Source organism: Aegilops tauschii, chromosome 7 (genome assembly GCF_002575655.3).
Source record: "Aegilops tauschii subsp. strangulata cultivar AL8/78 chromosome 7, Aet v6.0, whole genome shotgun sequence".
Classification (NCBI taxonomy): domain Eukaryota; kingdom Viridiplantae; phylum Streptophyta; class Magnoliopsida; order Poales; family Poaceae; genus Aegilops; species Aegilops tauschii.
In genome coordinates, this window is record NC_053041.3 from 155,933,199 (window position 1) to 155,939,198 (window position 6,000).

The window sequence follows — 6,000 nt, forward strand, 5'->3', positions numbered from 1 at the left end:
TAGGCCCATTAATCCCCCCCGGGGGGGGGGGGGGTTCCGGTAACCCCCGGTACTCCGGTATATATCCGATAACCCCTGGAACCATTCTGGTGTCCGAATATAGTCGTCCAATATATCAATCTTCATGTCTCGACCATTTCGAGACTCCTTGTCATGTCCGTGATCACATCCGGGACTCCTAACTACCTTCGGCACATCAAAACATATAAACTCATAATATAACTGTCATCAAAACTTTAAGCATGCGGACCCTACGGGTTCGAGAACTATGTAGACATGACCGAGACACGTCTCCGGTCAATAACCAATAGCGGAACCTGGATGCTCATATTGGCTCCCACATATTCTACGAAGATCTTTATCGGTCAAACCGCATAACAACATACGTTGTTCCCTTTGTCATCGGTATGTTACTTGCCCGAGATTCGATCGTCGGTATCTCAATACCTAGTTCAATCTCGTTACCGGCAAGTCTCTTTACTTGTTCTGTAATACATCATCCTGCAATTAACTTGTTAGTTGCAATGCTTGCAAGGCTTAAGTGATGTGCATTACCGAGTGAGCCCAGAGATACCTCTCTGACAATCGGAGTGACAAATCCTAATCTCGAAATACGCCAACCCAACAAGTACCTTCGGAGACACCTGTAGAGGACCTTTATAATCACCCAGTTACGTTGTGACGTTTGGTAGCACACAAAGTGTTCCTCTGGTAAACGGGAGTTGCATAACCTCATAGTCATAGGAACATATATAATTCATGAAGAAAGCAATAGCAACACACGATCAAGTGCTAAGCTAACGGAATGGGTCAAGTCAATCACATCATTCTCCTAATGATGTGATCCCGTTAATCAAATGACAACTCATGTCAATGGCTAGGAAACATAACCATATTTGATCAACGAGCTAGTCAAGTAGAGGCATACTAGTGACACTCTGTTTGTCTATGTATTCACACAAGTATTATGTTTCCGGTTAATACAATTCTAGCATGAATAATAAACATTTATCATGATATAAGGAAATAAATAATAACTTTATTATTGCCTCTAGGGCATATTTCCTTCAGTATTTTACCCTTGGATTTATTAATATGGAGGCGACGTGCCACAATATCTCCCAAGCTATAAGTGTTGTCGCCCTCTATTGCACGACGTAAAATAGCAAGGTCTGGTGAGCTGAGTGCACCCACCTTCTCTCTGGCAAGAAAGCATTTTGCAATGAAAAGAGCAAAGTAATGTATAGCAATAAAATGCAAGCCAGCAGCAGTGATAGCCGAGGCCCCTCTCTCATCTCCCACTATCAATGTACGATAAAAGGCCTCAAACTCTGCTGGCCTAGGCTCAACTAAGCTCCTGTCAGCAGGAAGCAAGCATATGTTACAAAATTCAGTAAGTGGTATCCGATGGGTATCATTACGTAAACTAAACTACACCTCAGGAGGATTATTCCTAGGAAGGAAATTAAAACTTTGAACAAAAATGTTTGTGAGGAGATGGTACCGTTCACATTCAGCTGTGATGAAGTCGGTGAGGCCAGCATTAGCAGCATGTTGTGTAAACTCCTGAACGTTTTCAACCTCTTCCATGAACTGGGTATGCGGCCATTCGCACGGCCGTACCTCTGCCAACCTCCGGGGGTGGAGATCATTGTCAGACGACTCCCCAATAACATCCTTGGAGTTCTTCTTAGAAGCAAACTTCCTAAAGATATTCATCCTTTTCCTATGAACAAAAATTCTGAAATTTTTAGTCCACAAATTTTTCTCAACAAAACTTCACAAAATTGATAGCAACTACTCATAGGGACACATAGAGGCCATAGTAACTATTCAAACTCTAAGAATTCAACATGCAAGCTCATCTACAGCAGAACCAAGAGTAGCTAATTATTCAAAATATAAAACACTAAAACAAAAACTAATTGGACAAACGGTGGAGTCACATACCACGTAACAATCCCCCGAAACAGTTTCGGAAACGGAGCTTCGAGCAAAGAGATCGAAATCCGCGGGTTTGAGAGCAAGAACACGGGAGAGAGAGAGAGCAATGGAGAATTTTTTCTGGAGGTAAGTGATGATGTGGTGTGAAGGTATAAGTGAGGGGGCCCACCTGGGGACCACAACCCACCAGGGCGCGCCTGGGGGTCCTGGCGCGCCCAGGTGGGTTGTGCCCACCGGGTGCACCTCCCTCTGATATTATTTGCACCAAAAATTCTTAAATATTCAGAAAAAATCGTATTAAATTTACAGAGCATTCTGAGGACTTTTATTTTTGGGTCATTTTTTTATTGCACGGGAAATTCAGAAAACAGACAAAACATGGCATTTTATTTTATTTAACTAATGAAAACAGAAAATGAAAGATAGGGACAGAAGGTAGTGCTTACTAAATTCATCAACTTCATACCTCTCAAAAATGATCCATTAATAAGGTTGATCAAGTCTTATTAACAACCACTTTCGATTAGCATGAAACCGAAGAACTTTCGTAAATCACTAAGTTACCTTAGCGGGGATATGAATGTCCCCACCAATAAGCATTTCATATTTCTTTTTAATAGTAGGTAGAGGTAGATGAAAACTTCCAATAGTGGTTGTCGAAGATTTTTCTATAACATTAATATCATTCACTTGGAATTGTTTCTTCGGAAAGTGCATCGTATGCTCATTACCATTGATATGAAAAGTGACCTTGCTTTTATTGCAATCAATAGCAGCCCCTACAATATTCAAGAAGGGTCTACCAAGGATAATAGACATGTTGTCGTCCTCGGGCATCTCAAGTATAACAAAGTCAGTCAAAATAGTAACATTAGCAACAACAACGGGCACATCCTCACAGATACCGATAGGTATGGCAGTTGATTTGTCAGCCATTTGCAAAGATATCTCAGTAGGTGTGAGTTTATTCAAGTCAAGTCTTTTATTTAAAGAGAAAGGCATAACACTAACACCAGCTCCTAAATCACATAAAGCAGTTTTCACATAATTTCTTTTGATGGAGCAAGGTATAGTTGGTATTCCTGGGTCCCCAAGTTTTTTAGGTACTCTATCCTTAAAAGTATAATTAGCAAGCATGGTGGAGATTTCAGCTTCCGGTATTTTTCTCTTATTGGTGATGATGCCTTTCATGTACTTTGCATAAGGAGGCATTTTCAAGATGTCAAGCGAGTACACAAAAAGACTGGCCTCAGCATTTCAGCAAAGCGTTCAAATTCTTCATCATCTTTCTTTTTAGTTGACTTGAGTGGAAAAGGCATAGGTTTTTGAACCCACAGTTCTCTTTCTTTACCGTGTTTTGTAGCAATGGAGTCTCTTTTATCATATCTTGTATTCTTGGGTTGTGGGTTATCAAGATCAACTGGTGGTTCTATCTCAACATCATTATCTGGTTCTTTTTCATTATTTGGTTGTGTATCTTCATGAACATCAGCATTATCTTTTTCATTATCACTAGGTGAATGTTCATTACCAGATTGAGTTTCAGCATCAGAAATAGAAACATCATTTTCATTATCAGGAGGTTTTTCTACTTCGGTTCACTAGAAGCATGCAAAGTCCTATCATTTTTCTTTTTCTTCTTCTTTTTAGAAGGACTAGGTGCAGTGGTATTATTCCTTTGTGAATCCTGTTCAATTCTTTTTGGGTGTCCTCAGGATAAAGTGGTTCCTGAGTCATTTTACCTCCTCTAGTTGCAACTCTAACAGCAAAGTCATGTATGTTGTTATTCATTTCATTAAGCAATTCTCTTCGTGATTTAGCAACTTGTTCTAACTGAGTTTGAACCATAGAAGCATGCTTTCCCACACCTCTAACACCATTTGAGATTCTGAGTAATAAGTCACTCAAGCGAGCAATCATATCATAATTGTATTTCAATTGTTTCATAACATTTGCATTGAAGTGATCTTGTTTCCTAATGTAGTTTTCAAACTCATAAAGGCATTGGCTAGGGTGCATATTGTGAGGATTGTCATTATCATTGAATTTCATTAAAGAATTTACCTCTACCACCTTAGGCAGTGGTGGTGTATTAAGCCCATGTATTTCTTCAATAGGAGGTAAATTTTTAACATCCTCAGCTTTAATACCTTTTTCCATCATAGATTTCTTTGCCTCTTGCATATCTTCAGGACTGAGATATAATATACCCCTCTTCTTTGGAGTGGGCTTAGGCGGTGGTTCAGGAAGAGTCCAATCATCATAATTTTTCAATATGTTATTCAATAATTCTTCAGCTTGTCCAACAGTTTGTTCCCTGAAAACACAACCAGCACAACTATCTAGGAAATCCCTAGAAGCATCGGTTAGTCCATTATAGAAGATATCAAGTATTTCATTTTTCTTAAGAGGATGATCAGGCAAAGCATTAAGTCACTGGCAAAGCCTCCCCCAAGCTTGTGGGAGACTCTTTTCTTTAGTTTGCACAAAGTTAAATATTTCCTGTAAGGCAGCTTGTTTCTTATGAGCAGGAAAATATTTTTGAGAGAAGTAATAAATCATATCCTGGGGACTATGCACACAACCAGGAGCAAGACTATTGTACCAAGCTTTAGCATCACCCTTTAATGAGAAAGGAAATAATTTGAGAATAAAGTAATAGCGAGTTTTCTCATCATGAGTAAAAAGGGTGGCTATGTCATTCAACTTAGTAAGATGTGCCACAACAGTTTCAGTTTCATAACCATGAAAAGGATCAGATTCAACCAAAGTAATTAACTCTGGGTCAACAGAGAATTCATAATCCTTATCATCAATAAAGATAGGTGAAGTAGAAAACTTAGGATCACATTTCATTCTAGCATTCAGAGATTTTTCTTTATACTTGCACAGTAATTTCTCTAGATCATCTCTATCCTTACAAGCAAGAATATCTCTAGTTGTCTCCTCATTCATAACATAACCTTCCGGTACCTTAGGCAATTCAAATCTAGGAAGGCTAGTTCTAGCAGGTGTTTCAGGAGTTTCAGTTTCAAGCTCATCATCAGATTCAACAACATCATGTTGTATTACTCTAGCAATTTGTGCATCAAGAAATTCACCAAGTGGCACATCATCATTATCAATCAAGGTACTATCATCATCATAAGCATCATTCATAGTAGAAGTAGCATCATCATTAACTTGCGACATATTAGAATTGACAGCATGTGGTGGTGTTGCAAGTTTACTCATAATAGAAGGTGAATCTAAAGCAGAACTGGATAGCAGTTCCTTACCTCCCCTCGTCTTTGAGGGAAACATCTTAGTCTTTGGATCCTTCATAATGATAATATGATAATAATCCCAAGTGACTCAGCAAATATAGCCATGCTCCCCGGCAACGGCGCCAGACAAAGGTCTTGATAACCCACAAGTATAGGGGATCGCAATAGTTTTCGAGTGTAGAGTATTCAACCCAAATCTATAGATTCGACACAAGGGGAGCCAAAGAATATTTGCAAGTATTAGCAGCTGAGTTGTCAATTCAACCACACCTAGAGATTAATTATCTACAGCAACATGATCAGTAGCAAAGTAATATGATAGTTTTGGTAATAGTGACAGCAACAATGGTAACAGTAACAAGTGATAACAGTATTTTTGCAGCAAGTGCAACAGTAACGATAGCAGTAGTAATTTAGCAGAAACGATATAAGATAAATTCATAGGCATTGGATCGGTAATTTGATGGATGATATTCATCATGTGACAGTCATAACCTAGGGAGATACGACACTAGCTCCAGTTCATAAATATAATGTAGGCATGTATTTCGTAAATAGTCATACGTGATTATGGAAAGAACTTGCATGACATCTTTTGTCCTACCCTCCCGTGGCAACGGAGTCCATATTGGAAACTAAGGGATCTTAAGGCCTCCTTTTAATAGAGAACCAGAACAAAGCATTAACACACGGTGAATACATGAACTCCTCAAACTACGATCATCACCGGGAGTGGTCCCGACTATTTTCACTCCGGGGTTGCCGGATCATAACACGTAGTAGGTGACTA